The following is a 22,060-nucleotide window of genomic DNA, read 5'->3' on the forward strand; positions in this document are numbered from 1 at the left end:
GAAAGATCTAGAACTAAAACCCAGATCTCTTAGTCCTTAGTTTCTTACTTAATAATAATAAATCTATGCAATTAAGTCTTGAACGCTCTAAAAATTCTATACATTAATAAAATTTTAACCAAAAACAGCTGATAAATGCCCTATATTCATGTTCTGGTTTTATATATCTTTTTACATATTAAAAAAAGAAAGCTAACCTGGAGCATCCAAAATGAGTGCAATGTATAAAAGTGATGGTCAGATTTAAGTCTTAACTATGGATTCTTTCAAAGGAAAACAAGCAACAAATGTATAAACTGTTAGTTCATTTCAGAGCAAAAGCAGTGAAAATTGTAATTTTTATTTTAATAACCTACTATATATGTAACCATAATATTCAAATAAGTGAAATCACCATATATAGAGGTATGCATGTTCCATAAATTAAATCAAAATATCATATAAAGGTAAATTAAATCAGTCATTTTAGAGGAGCTGTATGGTTATTTCTGAGCTTGAGAGAAAAGTTATGGCAAAGTGGAAGATTCTCACTTACAGAAAAAAAATTACATAGAAAACAATCTCAGAAAACCTCTTAACTCTAAAACGCAACTATTCTTACCATTTCTAAAGGACCAGGTTTGCTTATAAGAGGTATGATTTGTATAGAAAATAAAGGCTAATAAGAAAACAACAATAAAAATTAAAATCACTAGTGTTATTTATACTGATTAACCAGCACCTATTAATTAGCTTCATGCAAAAAATTACATTATTTCCCCAAATTAATATTATGTCAAGTCAAACAATTTTTGCCACAAAAGAGATTTATGAACCCATTTTAAAAGAGGTGAAGAAAGTGAAACAAATAATTATTCAAAACAATTTACCTCTAATCCCCTCTCTCCCTTCCCCAAATTTAAGTTCCAGACTTACTATAAGTGAATAATGTGTCCAGTTATAATCAAATTCTTCTGCAATATCACTGAAATCTGCTCATTGAACAGCTTCTTAGCTTAGTGGATTTTAAATGACCTTAGAACTGAAGTCTTTATGTAGGAGGAGCTCTGCTTTATCCACCAAATGTACTGTCATGAGAGAATGTGCATTCAAAGCAGTTCAGCATTCAAGGTTACGTTTGTCAAAAGATTCAGAGGAAACCATGAAGTTCATCTGAGTGATTTTCTTTCCCTTTTAATTAGTTCCTGATACAGCATTTCAGTATGCTAATGTTATTTTACTATGTGACTCACCACACTGGGAATTAAAAGATAATCCAAAGGTAAGTATTTGATTGCTAGGACTATGCCAGGACTATAAACTCACTGTGTTGAGTTTCAAATATCTTTAAGTACGAAAAGAGTCATAAGTAGACAAGGAATCCGGAAGCCTGGGTTCAACTCTAGGCTCTCCCTCCCACAATCAACTAGGTGAGCTTGGGCGATTTCCTTAACTTCTTTGGGCCTCAGTTTCAAAAATTTTATTGAATGGAACCTCAGAAGTCATCTAGTCTAACTTTCAATTCCAAGCAAAAATTGCCTCTGTATTTTCCCTAAGAAATGGTCAGTTTCTCATATGTAAAATTAGCATTAGAACTAGATGATGGCTAAGGTTTCCCTGATTTCTAAAATCCTCAGTGTTATAATTAAAATTCATTAAGTGTCATGTATATTTTCTCCCATTGAAAGTTTATCAAATAGTTCTTTACATAACCAAACAAGATTTTATTTCAGCCCAGATAAAATTAAATTAAGAAACTCAGATCAACACCAAATCGTCCCTCATCTTTCAAGTCTCCACAGAGTTTTTAATCCACCCCTGATTTTATCTCCATGACCAGGAACCATGCAAAACTATAAGAAGCCAGGATACTTTTGATGCTTTTCTAAAGTAGATGAAGTGACATCAGTGATTTATTCTGAAATAGGGATGAATTGAGATTGGATCTCAGTCTATATACCATCTAATATTCCAATGGATAAAAAGTATCTTCCTTGCTTTGGAACACAGGTTCAGAGTTGATAGCTTCTCTCAAATACCAACGATATATTTTACACTAAATATATGAATAAACAAATAAAAACCAAAGAGTGAATGAAGAGGGGATCATGGATTACAGTCTTCACTCCATTACTAACTTTATGTTTTACCTAAGATATTTTTTTCTCTCTGTGTTCTTTCACATAGTTAATGCTTCCCCCTAAATTGAAGTTGGAAGGTAGAAAGAAACTGAGAATTGTTTAGGTAGTTTGGTATCTGCTTTTCAGATGTCAGCGAGTTTGCCTCTTTCACAGTCATTTTTGTCAGAAATTACTTATCAGGCCTACGTGAGGAATTTTATAATCAGAATTTGTTGACATGATGGTAAGAAAAAGGAGACCTAGATTCAAAATCTTCTTTCCTTTCCCTGTGAATACAATTCCAATTAACTCATTTACCTTCTTCTATTTAAAAAAAGAAAAAACAAAAAACAACTCTCCAGGAAGTTTTCTTCAAGCTTCCTATTTCCCCCAAATCTTCTGGCCCTTGCAAATATTTTATTATAATGTACTTTATAGTAGTATAATGGAGAGGTACAATTCAAAGAAATAGAAGTATAATAATATCTTGGAATAATACAGCACATTTATTTGTAGACATGCAAACCATAAATTAAATACAGTCATCCCGTGGTACCCACAGGAGATTAGTTCCAGGATCCCCACACGGATACCAAAATCCATGGATGCTCAAGTCCCTTATATAAAATGGTGTAGTACAGTTGGCCCTCCTTATCTGTGGATGCAGAACACACAGATATGGAGGGCTGACTGTAAAGTTAATAAAATGGTGTTGGAAACAATAATGCACCATGCCTCAGATGTTAAAGTTGATTAGATTTGAACTTCTACTTTGATTTGATAGCTTAATCAGTGAAAGCATAGGCTTAGCTTTGCTCCTTGGTATGAAGAGAAAGACACTAAAAAGACAACTCATTTTAATATACTAAAAGTCCTATTTGATGGCTTTCTAGTGACATCATTAGAAGTTGCCAGTGATACCTGTATGCTTATACCTTAGCACTCATTACTCTGACACAGATACAAGGCATGTTGCAACTCCTAAGAGAGAATTTGGGAGTAAGCCTGATTGGTGTAGAGAAAGGAGGTGGGATAAGACTAGTTGGAATGGTGCCCCCATAGCTGGAAGCTGGTCTACACCAAAAAAAGTGTATAAACCCACGTTTGATGCAGGCCAGGGTCATGTCCCTTCTTTTCACCCAAGGGACATGAAATGAAGAGGTACATCAAAGCCTCAGAGTGGGGAAGTTCCTAAGGACAATTGGGGTCAAGTCATTCTTCTGAGAGAATCAGGCAAGATGATACAAATGATTCTGCAAGCAGTCAACTGTAAGTCCCTGGAAAGGGGCCAGCAGAAATTAGGCAAAAGATTTAGGTCTGGATCCCAATTTCAACAGAGACACGGAAAAAGAATTGAGCTTCCAGATTGGAACCAAAGTCCAATTAAACAGCCAGTAGCAGATGGTGGGGTAAGAGATAAATGCTAAAGCCTGACGCTTACAAAGTTTCCCAGGGGCCCAAATCAATTCCAGAGGCATAGCATACACTAGGTTATTTCCAGACTTCTACCTGCTAAAAGAAAATGGTTCTCATTGGGCCAGGGGTATATCAGAACTGAGACTTCCTAGGCTGACACCATGAAGTGAAGCTAGATGGGCCTAGGGTAGACAAGTACTATCTCTGAGCTCTTTAGCAGGAACATATATATTACTTTATTTTATCCATTATCCCACTGAGATAGCTAAGTAGATAATATTTCAGTTTTATAAATGGATATCACTCAAGTTTCAGTAGGTTAAATTACTTCCAGAAGTCAAAAATTCAAGAGAAATAAAACCTAGGTAGACCTGACACATAGTCCAGTGCTCTTCCCACAGAGCTACTGCTGGGATTCTTCCTGATACCTCAGCAGCTAAAGTAGCTTACTGGCAGGGATCACGAGATCTCTTTCATTGTGTAAAGCTCTGTAACTCCCATTCTGTTGACCATCAAAACAGGAAATGGGTATTCCTGAACTGCTGTTCAAGTGAGGCAATCAGCAAAGGCATTATTTAATGCCCCGAAGTGTTATTTCCTTTGTAATGCTAAAAGACATCAAATTAGCATGAACAAGAAAAATAAAGATTTAAAAAATAAATAACCATTCTAGTTTATATATGCGCGCGCGCGCGCGCGCGCGCGCGCGCGCGCACACACACACCCCCCCCATTCTTAAAAAAATTCTCTGAATTTGAGAACAGTTTTTAAACTTTCAGGCAAATGTTAAACTTCTTAGGTTCTGTGGGGATTTTTTAAAAATCATAACACCCCGGAAAACTGACTTGAAAAGTTATTTGGTATAGTTGACATGTATACAGAAAAGCAGTGTCCTATAAAGAACATGCTCTGTAAGACAAAGGGCATCTAGACTGCCTGTGTTCCCCCAAATCCAGTTTTTAATACTCTGAAACCAGCTAATTTATGAACTCTGAGTTCCCCTACAGACTACCACAGATTCAACAGCAGGATACCAGAGCTGAGATTCTCAGGAAATCCAAATGAGCTGGGAAATACAGTTAGCAACATCATGATCTAGTCCCCAGATTAACACCAAACACACTTAAACACAGACACACAGACTGCCAAAAGTCAGCAGTGCCAGTCTCTGCTTTCTATCCTCTCACATTCATTTAACGGTTCACAGAGCAATGATGTGTCAAGCACCTTGCTAGATGCTGGGGGTACAAATGTGAGCTAGATACTATCTCATGTAGCTCACATTCTAGTTAGAGGGATAGAAACTAGAAACTATTGATAATTATAGTACTGTGTGATAAGAACAGTATACTATGATAGAATCATTGGCAGCTAAGGGAGCTCAGAGGAAAGAACAACTCATTCTATGTGCATTGTGGTAAAAAAGGTGAATATCTTTAGGAAGAGATGGCTTGGGTGGGGGGAACTGCTGCTCTCGATATATTTGGTCCTTTGTCCCCGGTTCCTGGCACAAAGCTCCTAAAACCCTTGGAATTTCCTGAGTTAATGGAGTGTCTTTTGTTATTCGTAATGAGCTCCTTTCAGCCAAACTTGAGTTTATGCTAATGAGGTGATGATTGGTGAGCCTCCGCTTAGCTCAGGATGAAGGCTGGTTGCCAGAGAAACCAACCTTGAGATTAGAGGTTGGAACTATCATCCCCACCCCCTGAGCTCCTAGAAGGTGAGAGGGGCTGAAAGTTGAGTTCAATCACTAAAGATTTAATCAATTATGCCTTACTAATGAGACTTCCATAAAAACCCCTAAACAACTGGGTGTGAAGAGCTTCCAGGTTGGTGAGCACATTAAGGTACTACGAAGTTGACATGCCTGGAGAGAGAATAAAAGCTCCATGAGCTGTGGTACCCTCATCCCCACCAATACCTTGCCCTATACGTCTCTCCCATTTGGCTGCTCTTATAATAAACCATTAATAGCAAGTAAAGTGTCTTCCAAAGTTCCTTGAGTCATTTTAGTGAACTATCAAACCTGAAATGAGTCGTTAGGACTTCCTGAATTTATAGCTAGTTGGTCAGAAGTACTGGGACTTTCGACTGGCATCTGAAGTGGGGACAGTCTTGATGGACTGACCTTCTAACCTGTGGGGTTTTTGCTAACTACAGATAGTGTCAGATTTGAATTGAATGGTAGGATACCCAGTTGGTGTTAGAAAATCTGAGACTGAATAATTGGTTGATGTCAGAAGACACCACAGACAAGTCAACCGTCTTTTTAACCATTTCTTTATGATTCATACAACTCCCCTATTTGGAAAGGCCTATGTCTTTCAGGAAGCTTATCAAGATAAAGTTGTCTGATAAACTGTGGCAGAGACTCTAATTGTTTCCCAGTATCCATTCTCCTATTCTTCCTGTTAGTAACAGAACCTTATGAGCTTTAGCTGTGTACATGGCCTCCCAGCCAGAGACCATATTTTCCAGACTCCTTTGCAGTTAGGTATGAAGATATGACAGAAATTTAGACAATGATATGCAAGCAGCAGCAATGTGTGCAACCTTTGGATCATGTTTTGACAAAAAAAACTCTTGTCCTCTTCTTTCTCTCTCCTCATTCAACCAGTAGGCTATAGCACAGACATGATAATGGGAGCCAATTTGACCACATAGACAAAGTCACCATACTAGGAGATAGCAAAGCAACAGGCAGAAGGACCCTGGGCCTTGGATGACCTCCTGCAGCAGTGCTGCCTGCCCACCTTTGGTCTGTTGCTTGAGCCATAATATTTTGAGGTGTCTTGATTATAGCAATTTTCTCTGTACTCTAAATAACATAGAAATAAATCTTCATAAAAGTGCAACTGAGCTCATAGCAGCACTATTTACAATAGCCAAGACATGGAAGCAAGCCAAGTGCCCATCAACAAATGCTTAGCTTAAGAAGACGTGGTATATATAGAATATTACTCAGCCATAAAAAAGAATGAAATATTGCCATTTGCAGAAACATGAATGGACCTAGAGAATATTATGCTTAGTGAAATAAGTCAGACAGAGAAAAGACAAATATTATATGAAATCATTATACGTGGAATCTAGAAAATAATACAAATGAATCCATGTACAAAACAGAAACAGGCTCACAGATGTAGAAAACAAATTTATGGTTACCAAAGGGGAGAGGGAGGGAGGGAAGGAGGGAGGGACAAATTCGGGGTATGGGATTAACAGATACAAACTACTATACATAAAATAGATAAGCAACAAGGATTTACTGTATAGCACAGGGAATTATAGCCATTATCTTGTAATAACCTACAATGAGATATAATTTGCAAAAAAAAATTAAAAAAGAATCACTATGTGGTACACCTGAAACTAACACAATACTGTAAATCAACTATACTTCAATTTTTTTAAAGATGCAATTGATATTACTTAATGTGTTACTCTTCCCAAAGGCATTTGCACATGGAATCCAAAAATCAAAGAATGTATAAGCTCCAAAGAAAAATATGTTAATGGTAATTCAGATGTAGTGATAGGCCAGAGGTTTCTGGCTTTGGTTATATTTTGTTTTTAGCTCCCTTTAAATCTCAGCATGCCAACAATTGCCTACTCTGTCACTCCTTTAAGTTCAGCCCTGACTCTAAGCTTTCACATGTCAGTTTTTCCCCTTAGTATGTGATTTCCTTAAGAGCTGGAAGTGTGCCTTACTTGCCTCTATAAATCCAGTTCCTAGAGTATAGCAGATGCTCAATAAATATGTATTGAATGCTTCTAGTGAAGGTAACCAAAACAGCCATATTTTCTCCCTTTTTAAAAAAATTTCTCCACACATAGCTTTATTCTAATAATGCAAACAACTAAGTGACAAAAATAATAATGACAGAATAGGCTGATGATGTTGGTTTAAACTGCTTGTCAGGCAGTGTGTTTAATGATTACCCATGTTCTTTAGTCCTCACAATAACTCCATGATGTAGATACTACTATTGACATTCCCACTTTATAGAAAAGATAACTGAGGCTCAGAGAAGTTTAAAAGCTTTCCCAAGGTCTCACATTTAGGAAATGGTTGAAATAGGGATTTAAACCCAGGATTGCTCAGCTGCAATGTAGTCTGCCATATTATCTTCCAGAAATGACCTGGCAACGTGTAGGGTGGCGAGGGGAAAAATTAGCCTGGGTTTAAGAAGGAGGTACAGATAATTAAGCCAATCTAAAGTTCATGTTGTGAGTTGCCAAATCAATGTAAATTATATGCGGCTTGTAAGAAACTTTTGTTAGTTTTCTGATCAAGGAATACTTTCACCTTGAAAATCTGTACATGGGGATATTTTTAATCTGGTCGTGAACCTTGGTGCAGTTCCCTAAAAACCGAAGAAAACTGCCCTGGAATGATCATAAGAGGAACTGCTATTTTATATAAATGTTTCAGAGGACACTGGAAGAAAACAGCATAGACATGAAATAGACTTCACAAGATCAGTGTGAACATAATATATTATCTGCTATCAAGCATTTTATTCATCAATTATATTTCTAAGTTTGCTATTGTTTAAGAATATTCAAAGATATATAAAAGTAGAAATAGTATAATGAAACTGCATGTACCCATTATCTAGATTTAACAATTACCAAGATAAAATTTTTATTAATCATATCATGAAAACTGATATTCCTACTTTCAAAGGTAAGAAAGCATCATGTTCACAGATATTGCTTAAATGTTGAAACAAATCTAAAAATCCTAGTCTAACAAACACCCTCTTTTTACAGCCAAGTAAACCAAAGCCCTGAATGCAGCGATGACCTAATCAAGGCCATTTAGTTAGTAACAGCCTATATAAGAATCAGTTTCCACTATATCACACTGCTATTTAGTATTAAATACTCCTTAGTTTATTTGAATCCTTTGAAAATAATTGATGAAACGTGGTAAAAGTCTTTTTTTCCATAAATTCATTAAAACAGACAAGGCTATTCTCCAGAGGAGTCTGTCCTGCCGAATTTTTTTCTGAGAATACAAGTTACAAAACAACTCTCCCACTTATCCCCTTTAACAGCTAAATGTATTACAAAATAAACAGTTTTCAATCAAAAGAGTTCAGAGAAACAATCATATAGACTTTTACCATAACATCATGATCTTTCCCTATTTGTCTTGATAATGCTGAGACAGGAACAAACATATAATGAACTTGTTAATGAACTACTAACAGGAAACCAGAGTACACACATGTGTGTCCTTGTATTGAGCCTTAATAAAATTAGGAAGTTAAGTTCCAGCTGGAGGCCGGACAACCAGCAGAAAATTCCTAACCGCCAGGGCACAGCATAATTTTAGGAAAAATAAAGATCAACAATACATATTAATTTTCTCAAGTTGTCATTCTAATAGTGGCATACGGGTTTTAAAATGCTTAAACAGTTCCTAAACCGGGTTTCAAAACCATCTCATCTATTAATCTTTGCATTTAATTTAGAAGAAAACCACAGATTTTATGGATCATATTTATTGCATATTAACATTTGACTTCAAAGTGGCTGTATCACCTGAAAAGAGAACAGCTGGATACTTTACACTAATATTTGTGAACTATATTTTAGATTGGCAGCATATCTTTAAAGAAATGTTTTCTTTCTTTCCTCAGACTATGACCTACTTTCTCCCTAGGTTACCGTCATTCATTCATTCAGTCAGTCATTTATTTGACAAACATTGAGTTCTGTGCTAGGTAAGCAGGATACAGCAATGAATGAACAAATTCCTGCCCTCACTGAACTTACATTCCAGTGGTGGAGATAGATCATAAACAAACAAGCAAGCAAAAAAATATGTTAGGTAATGATAAATGCCATAAAAAAAAGAGGCAGGGTAAGAGGCTAAATAGTAATGGGTGGAGTGAGGAAACAAGGCTATTTTAGGAAGGATGATCAGGAAGGCCTCTCTGAGGAAGGATCTGAATAAAAGGATGGAGGGAGTCATGAAGATAACTGAGTAGAGAGTGCTTCAGGCAAATGGAATAGCAAGTTCAATGGCCTTGATGAGGGACTGTGTAAGTTGTGACAAGGAAGCCTGTGTTGCCGGAGCAGAGTAAGCAAGGAAGAAAGTAAGAAGAGGAAAGGTCAGAGAGGTAGACAGAGGGGGCAATTTGTGTGGTGCCTTCCAGGCCATCTTAGACTTTGGCTTTTGTTCTGAGTGAGATGGGGAGCCATTGGAAGGTTTTGATTGGGGAGCATATGAAATTAGTTATAGCTTAGAGATAGCTCCAGCTGCTGAGTAGACAATAAACTGTAAAAGGAAACAGTTTCCTATCCAAGAAAGTTTTGTGATTTTCTACCAAGAGATGATGGCAGCTTGCATTATGATGGTGGGGAGTGCCATATTCTGAATATATTTTGAAGGTAGGGCTGATGTGATTTCTAAAGGATTAGATGTAGGGTATGTGAGAGAGAGGGTAATCTAAAATGACACCAAGGATTCTAATCTAAGCAACTAGGTAAATGGTGATGCCATTTATTGAAAGGAGGCACAGTGGGGGAGGAGCAGGCTTGGTGTGGGAATACAGAATTCAATTTTGGACATGATAAGTTTGAGATGCTCATTAAACTTCCAAGTGAAGATACAGAGTAGACAGTTGGATACACAAATCTGGAGCGTAGCAGAGAGTTCAGTACTAGAGATAAAATTTGAGAGGTAATGATATATACATGGTCCTTAAAGCTCTGAGACTGAGAATGAGATTGTCCGGTGACCATTTGGATTGCGTAACAGGTTGAGGCATGGGTCATTCTAAAACTAGAAAATTAGGAACTCTAGAGAATTACCACACCGTTAAAAAAAGATTAACATTTGCTGATTGGAACAATTATCAAACATCACTAGATAAACTAAATGGTGTTCACTGGTTTTAATCTTTCTGTCCTTTATTCTCAAGTACAAAAGTATATTATCTCACATGGTAACATGTCAGAACTAATTCAGTCATCTTTCTTTTAACTTCTTCTATTGTAAATAGTCAAAGTTTCAGCAATATTAATACTACAGTGCTAATCACTAAGTTTCTAAAAGCCACACAGTCTTTTATTCACTTTATAAGACTCATTCTTACAAAGCTCTTTTCTAGAACTTTTCCTTGCCTGGCTGGTGGCATTACTGCATTAAAATATGAAACTTACTTACTTTTAAACCCCTCATTTCCTTTATTTTCTATTCAAGTTTGAAGACCAATTAAAAATTTTTGTGCTCATGTGACAACCAAGGGGCAATAAATGAAAATTTCCCTGAAGAGAAAGTTGTTCAAAGACTCATAATTTCAGGACCCAAAAGACACCTTTAAAAAAAATCCTCCAAACTCATCAAATTGTACACATTAAATATGTACAGTTCTTTGCATATCAATTATACCTCACTAAGCTGTTAAAAATAACTTTTAAAAAATATCTTCCTTCATTCTGTGTCACCAAATTGTTGCACTGATTTTCTGTTGCTACTAGTTTCAATTGATCTTTCTGGTAGATTCCCCATTAATCCTTGTGTGCTGTGTTTAAATGTTGAGAGCAAAGTTACATACCATTTTCCTTGGTTCTGAGCTGCTCTGTAGCATATATATGTGACACACATTTAGAAGAAGACACAGAATAGCTAAGAGAAATGCAGATATACATACTAAATTAATCATAAAAGTTTCAGATCTTAGTATAGTGTCTAAGAACATTAAATCTGGAGTCATATTGCCTGGGTTTGAATCTCAGCACCATTATTTACAAGTTGCGTGATCCTAGAGAATGTACTAAACATCTTCATGCCTCACTTTCCTCATCTTTAAAAGGGCTTACTTCACAGGATTGCAGTGAGAATTAAATGAATATGTGTAAAGCATCTACTATGTGCCTGGCTCACAGTAAGCCTATGTGTGAATTAGGTGATAGAAGATTTTAATCAGAAGATTGGGCAGGGGTTGAATAAAATAAAGCTCTATCTGTCCATTTACTTGTCAAGATTTACCCCTTGCTACCTACTGGGGTTACAAGTCCCAATTTGGCATAATGTCTCTGTGATAAGCTCGCAAAGCAGGAATTATTTTCTCTAAAGCACGCATTGATATTCACATAAAGTACTCAAGAGGTCTGTATGGGAAAGAAACAGGTAGGTGTTAATCTTTCACATTTGCACAGTATGACATTCTTATCTTGAGTATTTTGCAAAGTACAAAGACTAGGACTGCTACATTTTAGTGATCTGTAAGGAATGAAGGTATGAATACATGGATGCATGTATGAACAAAACAAAAACTCCTAGAAGAGGGAGGATAAACATAATGAGAAAATATCAAAAGGGAAGGAGATAGGAAAGCAAGAATTGCTAAGCCATCAAAGACCTCATTCCCACACTTGGCAACTATGCCTAAGCCTCCTGCATTTTTTTTAAGTAAGAGGAACAATTTTCTGTAAATGCTTAACAGAAATCCTTCAAGTTCCATTACTGATACAAAAGAGGCCCCTCCTTTGGAGAAAATGCAGCAGAGTGTCTCAGGATATAACATCCACAGAAAATTATAAGTTCTCAAACATTAAATAACAATGACCAGATTCCTTCCCTAGTTTATCAGTTCCATATGCCAGAGTGGGCTGCTGAATCTCAGAGACCCAGAAGATAGAATAAAGGATTGTAAGGAAGCCAGTGTAGAAAAGCAGTTATCCTTTCCACTTCTTCCTAAAGGTTGGAAAACCTAAATTAGGGGAAAGGCATAAAAATATATTTTCTTCCCTCAAGAAGCTCACAGGCTAGGACAGGGAGGTAGACAGGTGCAAAGACAAATATGATACGGTCTACTAAATACTACGATAGAGAGAAGCATTTTTTCCATGTGGGTCTATGGAAATCCAGGCTATGGGTTTCAGCGAGGGGATGATGTCTAAGTGGAGTTTTAAATGATAAATAGGAGGTCTCACTATCTTCTCCTTGGAGTATTGAAAGTATTCCCTATCTTCCCTCTGGCCCACCTTCTCTGGCCCCACAAGAAAAATATGAAGGAGGATTTGAGTTGTCCAGGGAGGGAGAACTTGAGATGGGTCCAGCAAACATAGTTTTTATTTAGGACAAGGTAGCTTGACTGTGTGTAAATTTGGACTATCTTCTTTCTCCTTCATTTAATGTATCAGTGACATTGGCCTTCCACATTACCATGAGTCTTTTAGAATGCCACACTGTTTGACAATTGTCATTTGCTATGTCATCCAAATACTTAATGACACAGACAGACTCTAATTCCAAGCTACATAGATGCTGCTTACTATGGACTCCTTAGAAAAAAATTAAACAGCTGTGAACATTCTTTTTCATAAGGTTTGGTGGGATTTGTTGTGGCCAATATATGCCACATTTAATTTCTTAACTATCATCTATGATATTTAATGTGAGTCAAATTCCCATGATATCAACAGATATCAACCTTTTTTGTTTAATTTCCAAGCATGGTAAATTAGTATCTCTCCCTTCTCCTCCTCACCCCTTATTCTAGAAGAGTCCCAAAAGAAAAAGGTCATCTCTAAAGTCATAAGAAATATCTTCTGTATGAATCTCCCTCTGCCATGGTACCCTTCCTGTGTCCCTCGATTTTAAAGAAAATGCTCTTCTGAGTCATCTCTCTCTCATATGCCTGCCACACTTCTATGGACCAACAGATTCTTATCCCTCACAGACATACACATACCCATGGCACCTCACCAGACAAATAACCATTAAAATAGAGACAGATTTAGTGATGTGTATTAAGAGCACTAGACTGTGAGTTAGGGGACCTGAGTTTTGGCCATAATTCTACCACTGTTACATTGGATGCAAATTTCATTTTCTCAAGACCTCAATTTCTTCAACAGTAAAATAAGCTTGATGACCTACAAAGTCATATCCAGCTCTAATTAGTCTCCAAAAATACTTTAAAATAAAATTTGCTTTATTACAAATACATTTATTTTACACAATTTTATTATAAATTTTACGAAAATTAAAACTTACCTTTCCAAATGTGTGAGACCCAGCCACTTCTTGTGAACTGTCTCTACAAGGCCTGTGTAAGAAGAGTAATATGGGTTAAAAGCAAATGAACTTATATGAAAAAACATATTAAATGTGGTAACCTCTTGATGATATCTGTGGAAAGGAAATTATTCAAATAAATACTATTTGCTTTTACAAAATGCTTAAGGTAACAGAACTTGTGTGGGCTAGCATAGTTCACATTATTTTCCCTCCTTCCAAGAAGAATGGGTTTTATACTAATCATCACCAGTGAAATAATTATTACTGATATGGTAAAGAAACATACTGAGATATTACTCACACTATCATTATGTTTTGAAATGAGAGGAAACTACTAAAGATTATAATTTGTTTACAGAAGATTTTTTTTTAAAATATCACTTAACCAATATTTTAAATGCAAATCATGCCAGCACACTCCAACATTATATAAAGACAACATGATTCCAAAAGAGCTAGTGTACCAAATGTAGTACTACAGAAGAATCCTTAGGGCCTCTAGGTCTTGCTGCTACATTCAAACCATCATAGACAAATGAGACTTTCTCCTATTTATAAACCTCTTTAGAGAGAAGATTCCACTACTTTCCTCAGGATCCATTTCCAGTGTTTCACAATCAAGATTCCTCCTTAAGGGTCTAACAAAAATCTCCTATGCCCTTTCTTAAGTTTATTTAATCATCTAAGAATAAAGAGACTACTGACTATCCTCCACATCTGAGTCATTGATACTTTAAGACAATTATTAAATTATCCCTCAGGCTTCTCTTCTTTGGGTTGATGAATACTGTTCTTTCAACATTCCCCTCAGAGCACATCTCTTATGTCCCATGACCTATTTTCTGTTTCTCTAGGTAAATGCCTTGCTTCAGAATTCTGGTAAGGCCTGCCTAGATTTGAGCTTCTCATTTTATGTTTTACACTCTAAAACCCTTTAGAATGTATTTAGAATTTACATGGGGTCTATAGTATCTTCTCCTTACCTAAGATTTTATCTGCCAGAATAATATTAAGCAATCAGCCAGTTTATCCAAAATATAGCTGTATAACCACAGTACAAAAAAATATAAATTTAAAAAATGTAAAAGTCCGAATTCAAGCTCACAAAATAAGAGCAGTGCAGTTTTAGCTTTGTGGTATCCTGTCCAGAAGCCAAGAAATTATTTGTGGTATTTCTCAGGAAACAAATGTTTAAACTCTTGGGAGAAAGCCAGAAATCTGGAGTGGGTGATGCAGTTCTTGGCTCCCTAATTCTTATGTCACCAGAGAAATATTTTGGCTGAGCACTAGATACTTGTCCTCATTTCCAGACCACTTCATTTTGTGAAGTTAGATTCTCTGGAGAACTACATAGTGCAGGCCAAGGTGCATTTTTATGTTCTAATAGCCATATGTTATATATTTGAAATTTGAACTTTTGGAATGTATGAAGGTATTGCCAATGTAAAAGCTGTCTTCCCATATATCACACAATAGCACAAGAACTAATGCCTCTCTAAGGCTTCTGTTTTCTATTGATGAATCAGACTCTCAACAAGAGAAAGTAATGGTGCCCTTTGGATTTAACCCTGACGTGATATACAAATCGGACCAACTCTACACATAGGCAGAATAGGTATCACCTTTGTAGTGAGATTTGAGGGGCCCTAAAAGATCAGTCTGGTTCAGTACCTGACTTGCTCTCTTTGGTTCTCAAACATCTCCTTCTCAATAAGACCAACACTATGTCCACTCTATTTAGAACTGCAACCTGTTCCAATCACACACACACACACGCACACACACACACACAGCACACCTACTATTTCTATATTTCAAAGCATGCATTTCCTTCTAATAAACAATATCATCTAGTTAGTGAATTAATTAATTTGTCATTTATTGCCTGTCTCTCTCCCCTAGACTGTAGGCTATATGCAGCAGGTATTTTTGTCTGTTTTGTTCACTGATGATGCCCTAGTACCTGACACACATTAAGTGCTCAATAAATATGCTCTAAATGAATGAATGAGTTGAATAATCCCTGAGGGATAGCTAGTATACAGACTGGCACTATGACATGCTCTACTTTGATATACTATTGAACGCATCAATCATCAGTTAAATCATTAAGTTGAAAACAGAAATAGCAAGTATTATTCATCCAATTGCAAAATATTATTGAATGTCACTTTCGTTTATTTATTTCAAAACATTTATTCAGTGCTCACAAGTTGCATTTCATCATTTATATAGATATATATATTCATATACACAACCACATATGTATTATCTATAAACACTTGGACAAGGGACAAGGGCACACATGGAAGAAGCAAAAGGAATAAAGGAGAATAGAAGAAGGAAAGTGAAAATAAAATGGAGACAACCATGGGCTGATTTGAGAACTGAGAGGATAGTAAGTGGTTTTGGGGTAGCTGAAGAGAGTATTAAAATGGTCAGGAAAAAATCTAGAGGTGATATTAGAACGTAATCAGGAAATATCTCACCTGGATCTCTCATGAAACTTAAGTTAGATCAGGTAGGATAGGTCAGCCTCACTCCACATAAACCTCACTCCTTTTTTCCTGCTCTTGGGATCCCTACCTATTAAAAACCAAATTCCTTTCTCCCAAGGTGCTGCATCTCCCAGGTTTCATTAAACTACTGTAGTTCATTTCCTCACACTCAAAAAAAGAAAAAAAAAAAAAACAACCCCAAACTGATTTGTTTACCTTAGTTAACAAAATAGAAATGAAGTATTAGACTTGCCTTTTCATGTGACTATAAGCATTCACATTCTCTGGAAATGAGTCTGAAACCAAATGGGGAAGCTGCCCCAATGGTTTCCCTTTTGTGCTTTCCATTTTCACTTCTTATCTCTAAATGATTTCTTTTTAAGTAGAATTGACTAAAACAAGAACAAAGGGAATGCTGAAACCACTTGAACTATAGGAAGCGTTTGGAAATGGTAAGCAATGTCTACATTTCCCTCTTTCTCTTTTTCAAAAAACCCCTGTAACATTTATAGTATGTTCATTGAAACAATTTGAACAACTGGAGGAAACTGTCAGCATTCCAAAGGCAAAACACACTAAAAGGCATTTATTTTAATTTTCAGGACATAGCTAATATTTTTCTCCTCTGTCATTTTCTTTTTTTAGTTTTTCATGATACTAAGCTTCCAAAGTAGTTTATATTTGAAAAATAGTATAAACACATCAGAGCTGTACATGGCTTTAAATTTCATATTTATTTTTACATGTGAGTTTCATGAGAAACCACTGAGATAGGAAGAACAGGATGTATTCATCCCATTTTCTAGATGAGGAAAACAGTGCATTTTCCAAGATCACATAACAAAAAATTGTCTATCTGCTAACAGAGATCAGGCTGCCTTTTAATGTTGTCTGTATTCCTACATTCTTCTATTTCCATTTAGCAGATATTAATTGAGCACCTAGCACCTAGCACTAAAAAACCAAGAGCTACATACTCTAGATACAAACATAAGACACAGTCTCTCTCCCCTCAAGAAAATTAGTATTTAGTATAGAAAACAGACATGTAAATAAATATTGCTAATACAGTAAGAGGTTGTATTAAAATGGTGGTCTCCAAACTTTGTAGATAATAAAATTCACTGTTTTCTTATTTTGAACACATCCTCTCAGTAGATGTATGTTCATTTATACATTATACACCTACATTGTCATCATTAGCTAATATCTTAAGGCAAAAAACATTTTCAAGGTAAAGTTCACTATTACTATACAGGATATAAATTCATATATCAAAGTCTTGTTAACTTTGAACACTGTAGGCCAACATTTTAGCAAGTCTTATTAGATCATCATGTTTTTTGGATTTCTTTTGTTTTGTATTTAAACTAATAATATAGTTTGCAAAGAATGCTGTCAATTTCTTATTCAGTCATGCTTACATTATTAGTAATATCATCAATATTCTTTGCAGGAATCTTTTAGAGTCATTTTGTGAGGGTTAGTTCAAAATTTGATGATGTGATTGAGAAATCTAACTGGGAACATGTAAACTGCAATATCTTGCACTATGGTGAAATTTAATAAATGAGTGTTTTGGTCCATTCCTCTACACTTTTGCTCTGGGATACCTCAGAGATATTATATGACATCACGTGTGACCCTCTGTTATCAAACAAAGTGATGACAACATTGTTTATATATATATATGCAATTATATATATTTTGTTATTATATATAATAAAAGATTCATTATTTTTGATTAAAATAAATAGACATTCTTACATGTATACTCAACAACAATGTCCACCTAAAACAACCCCTAGAGTATATTTCTCTAGCTTGACATACCACTGCACCAGTCCGTGCAATGGTCAGAAAATGAATTTATAAATTTTGAAGTATTTTCCAAAAAGGACTAAAAATGTTTTCTGTTGCTTTCTGATCCCTAACCAGAAAATTGTCTAGCCATGGTGTCTCAAATTCAATCCGCATGCCTTCTAGCTGAGCTTTTACTATATTTACTCTATAATTTTAAAGATCACTTAGGAAGAAAGAGTGTAAGAGATGGTCGTAAACTGGTTACCAGACTAATTAAATGGTTCTATTAATAGGCTAAGATTATCTCATGTGTTATTACTTTATTTAGAGACTAAGTTCCAAGTGATTGTACTTTGCTTTGAATCATATTATATTCTCGAGATTATAAATCTAAACAACAAACATGGTGTATTAAGCCAAACATATTTAAGGCAGCATGATATAATGGAAAGAGTTTTGAAGTCAGACAGGCTTGAATTTAAATTCCAGCTCAGCCATTTAGGAGTTATGTGGCCTTGGGAAAGTAGCTTAATTCTCTGAACCTGTTTCCTCAGGTGTTAAATGGAAGTAGTATCATCTCCCTCATCAGGATTTTCTGTGAGTAAAACATGTCATTCAGTTAAGTGCTCAATAACTGAATATCAATTATCACTTAAAATAAATGAAATTATGTGCAAATGGTACAAAATTTTTCAGCTTAGTGTTGCATGGTAATTATACCTTCTGGGAGAGTTTTCATGAATGGGCTAGTGTAGTGGCTCATTCATTCAACTAATATTTATTGAGTACCAACTCTATGCTCAGCATTGTGCCACATTTTGTGGGAATACAGTGCTCTCCTACTACAACATAGTAGGGTAGGTTAAACTCCTGTTAACAAATAAACACAAATATGCAATTGCTCAAATGCAACAAAGGCTTAATTCTTGTTCACTTAACAATCCAGAGTGGGTAGTCAGGTCACCAGGTAATCTTTCTACTTTCAACATATGGTTTCCAATGTTGCTTTGGTTGCCATCATTCCTTTCCATGGAAAGGCAAATAAAACCTGGAAGTGCACATATGGAGGTTCTATGGGCACGTCCTGGAATTGACATATGTAACCTCTGCTCCCATTCCATTGGAGAGAACTTAGATGGCCTAACCTAACTGCAAGGGAAGCTGGGAAATGTAGTCTAGCTGGGTGCACAGGAAGTAGGACAGAACAGACTTTGGTAGACAGTTATCAGTCTGCAGTTGATTTTTGAACAGACATAAGAAAGACAACAATGTCTGTATATATAGGAAATCAGAGTTTATAGAAAGGATGGGGAAACACATACACCACTGCTGTTGGAGAAAAGGTTCACAACCAAATCACTGTGTTTACATACCTTCCAATTTATTATACAAGCATACCTTGGAGATATTGCAGGTTTGGTTCCAGACCACCACAGTAAAGCAAATATTGCTATAAAGCAAGTCACACAATCTTTTAAATTTCCCAGTGCACATAAAAGTTACATTTACACAGTAGTTTATCAAGTGTGCAATAGCATTATGTCTAAAAAAACAATATACAGACCTTAGTTTTAAAAATACTTTATTTGCTAAAATGCTAGCCATCAACTCAGCCTTCAGCAGGTCACAATCTTTTTGCTGGTGGAGGGTCTTGCCTTGATGTTGATGGCTGCTGACTGATCAGGGTGGTGACTGCTGAAGGCTGGGGTGGCCGTGGCAACTTCTTAAAATAAGACAACAATGAAGTTTGCTGCATTGACTAACTCTTCCTTTCACGAACAATTTCTCTGTAGCATGCAATGCTGTTTGATAGAATCTTACCACAGTAGAACTGCTTTCAAAATTGGAGTCAGTCCTCTCAAACCCTGACACGGCTTTATCAACTAAGTTCATGTAATATTCTAAATCCTTTGCTGTCTTTTCAACAATCTTCACAGCATCTTCACCAGGAGTAGACTCCATCTCAAGAAACAACTTTCTTTGCTCATCCATAAGAAGCAACTCCTCATCTATTAAAGTTTTATCATGAAATTGCAGCAATTCACTCACATCTTCAGGTTCCATGTCTAATGCTAAGTCTCTTGCTATTTTCACCACATCTGCAGTTACTTCCTCCACTGAAGTCTTGAACCTCTAAAAGTCATCCATGAGGGTTGGAATCAACTTTACCCAGACTCCTGCTTATGTTGATATTTTGACCTCTTCCCATGACAGGAATGTTCTTAATGGCATCTAGAATGGTGAATCTTGTCCAGAAGGCTTTCAGTTGACTTTGCCCAGATCCAACAGTGGAATCATTATGGTAATTATAGCTTTACCAAAATGTATTTCTTAAATCAGAAGATTGAAAGTGAAAATGACTCCTTGTTCCATGGGTTGCAGAATGGTTGTTAACAGGTATGAAAACAACATTAATCTTACTGTACATCTCCATCAGAGCTTCTGGGTGACCAGTGCATTTTCAATGACCTGGAATATTTTGAAAGCAATTTTTTTTCTGAGCAGTAGGTCTCAACAGTGGGCTTAAAATATTCAGTAAACCATGTTGTAAACATGATGTGCTGTCATGCAGGCTTTGCCATTCCATTTATAGAGCACAGCAGACTAGATTTAGCATAATTCTTAAGGATCCCAGGATTTTCAGAATGGTAAATGAGCACTGGCTTCAATTTAAAGTCACCAGCTGCATTGGCTCCTAACAAGATAGTCAGCCTGTCCTTTGAAGGCAAGCATTGACTTCTCTCTGGCTATGAAAGTCCAAGATGGCATCATCTTCCAATAGAAGGCTGCTTCCTCTACATTGAAAATCTATTGTTTAGTTGAGCCACCTTCATTAATTATTTTAGCTAGATGGTCTGGATAACTTGCTGCAGCTTCTACATCAGTATTTGCTGCTTCACCTTGCACTTTAATGTTATAGAGATGGCTTCTTTCCTTAAGCCTCATGAACCAATCTCTGCTAACTTCAAACTTTTCTTCTGGAGCTTCCTCATCTCTCTCAGCCTTCATAGAAATTGAAGAGAGTTAGACCCTTGCTCTGGATTAGGTTTTGGCTTAAAAGAATGTTGTGACTGGTTTGATCATCTATCCAGCCACTAAAACTTTCTCCATATCAGCAATAAAGCTGTTTTGCTTTCTTATCACTCATGTGCTCACTGGAGTAGCACTTTCAATTTCCTTCAAGAACTTTTCATTTGCTTTCACAACTTGACTGGTGCAGGAGGCCGAGCTTTTGGCCTATCTTGGCTTTCAACACACACCTTCCTCACTAAGCTTAATCATTTCTAGCTTTTGATTTAAAGTAAGAGAAATGTGGTGGTCCAGTGGTTAGGACTCTGCACTTTCACTGCCGAGGGCCCAAGTTCGGATCCCTGGTCAGGGAACTAAGATCCCACAAACCACGCAGCCAGCAATCAATCAGTCAATATATAAAGTGAGAGAAATGTGACTTCCTTTCACTTGAACACTTAGAGGCCACTGTAGAGTTATCAATTAGCCTAATTTCAATATTGTTATAGAGAGGAATAGGGAGGCCTGAGGAGAGGCAGAGTAATGGGGGAATGGCTGGCCAGTGGAGCGGTCAGAACACACACAATGATTATCAAATAAGTTCACCGTCTTATATGGGTGAGGTTCATGGCGTCCCCAAACAACTGCAATAGTAACATTAAAGATTACTGATCACAAACCACCGTAACAAATGTAATAATAATGAAAAAGTTTGAAATATTGTGAGAATTACCAAAATGTGACACAGAGACACAAAGCGAGCAAATGTTGCTTGAAAAATGGCGCTGATAGACTTCCTTGAAGCAGAGTTGCCACCAACAAAGAAATGTATGAAAAACACAGTATCGGCAAAACACAATAAAACGAGTATGCCTGTAGTCCCATCTGTACCTTTATTCATTCAAACTGTCTTTTCCTCTTTCCACAGGGATCGTAGAAGAACATCATACTAAAACAGATAATTTTCTCATGGCCTGGCAAGGTTGACAATTTTTTCTTTCCTTCCCTAGTCCATCTTTATGATCAAAGTGGCCTGCAAAAGAATTAAGCCTCTACATGTTCTCTTTTCCCTCCCATATTCCCCAAGGCCATCTTGGCTATGTCCTGTGTTCCCTAGAGCAACAGGGAGTAGTTTCTATCCCTGCAAATACATACTGTTCCCATGGAAAAGGAGAGAAAAGCTAATGCAA

General features: G+C 36.4%; 1 protein-coding gene across 2 annotated transcripts in view; it reads right to left on the bottom strand.

Moving 5' to 3' along the window:
- The window catches only part of IL13RA2 (interleukin 13 receptor subunit alpha 2), a 140,552-nt gene extending 126,925 nt beyond the window's left edge, over window positions 1-13,627 (bottom strand). Inside the window, exon 1 of one of the 2 annotated variants that reach the window (XM_082445576.1) lies at window positions 916-13,627. The gene's annotated coding sequence lies outside the window, so the exon portion shown is untranslated. The remainder of the gene's footprint in view (window positions 1-915) is intronic. The other variant, XM_082445577.1, reaches the window with a different exon arrangement.
- Window positions 13,628-22,060: the final 8,433 nt, after the last annotated feature.

Source organism: Balaenoptera physalus (genome assembly GCF_965194825.1).
Source record: "Balaenoptera physalus genome assembly, chromosome: X".
Taxonomy (NCBI): Eukaryota; Metazoa; Chordata; class Mammalia; order Artiodactyla; family Balaenopteridae; genus Balaenoptera; species Balaenoptera physalus.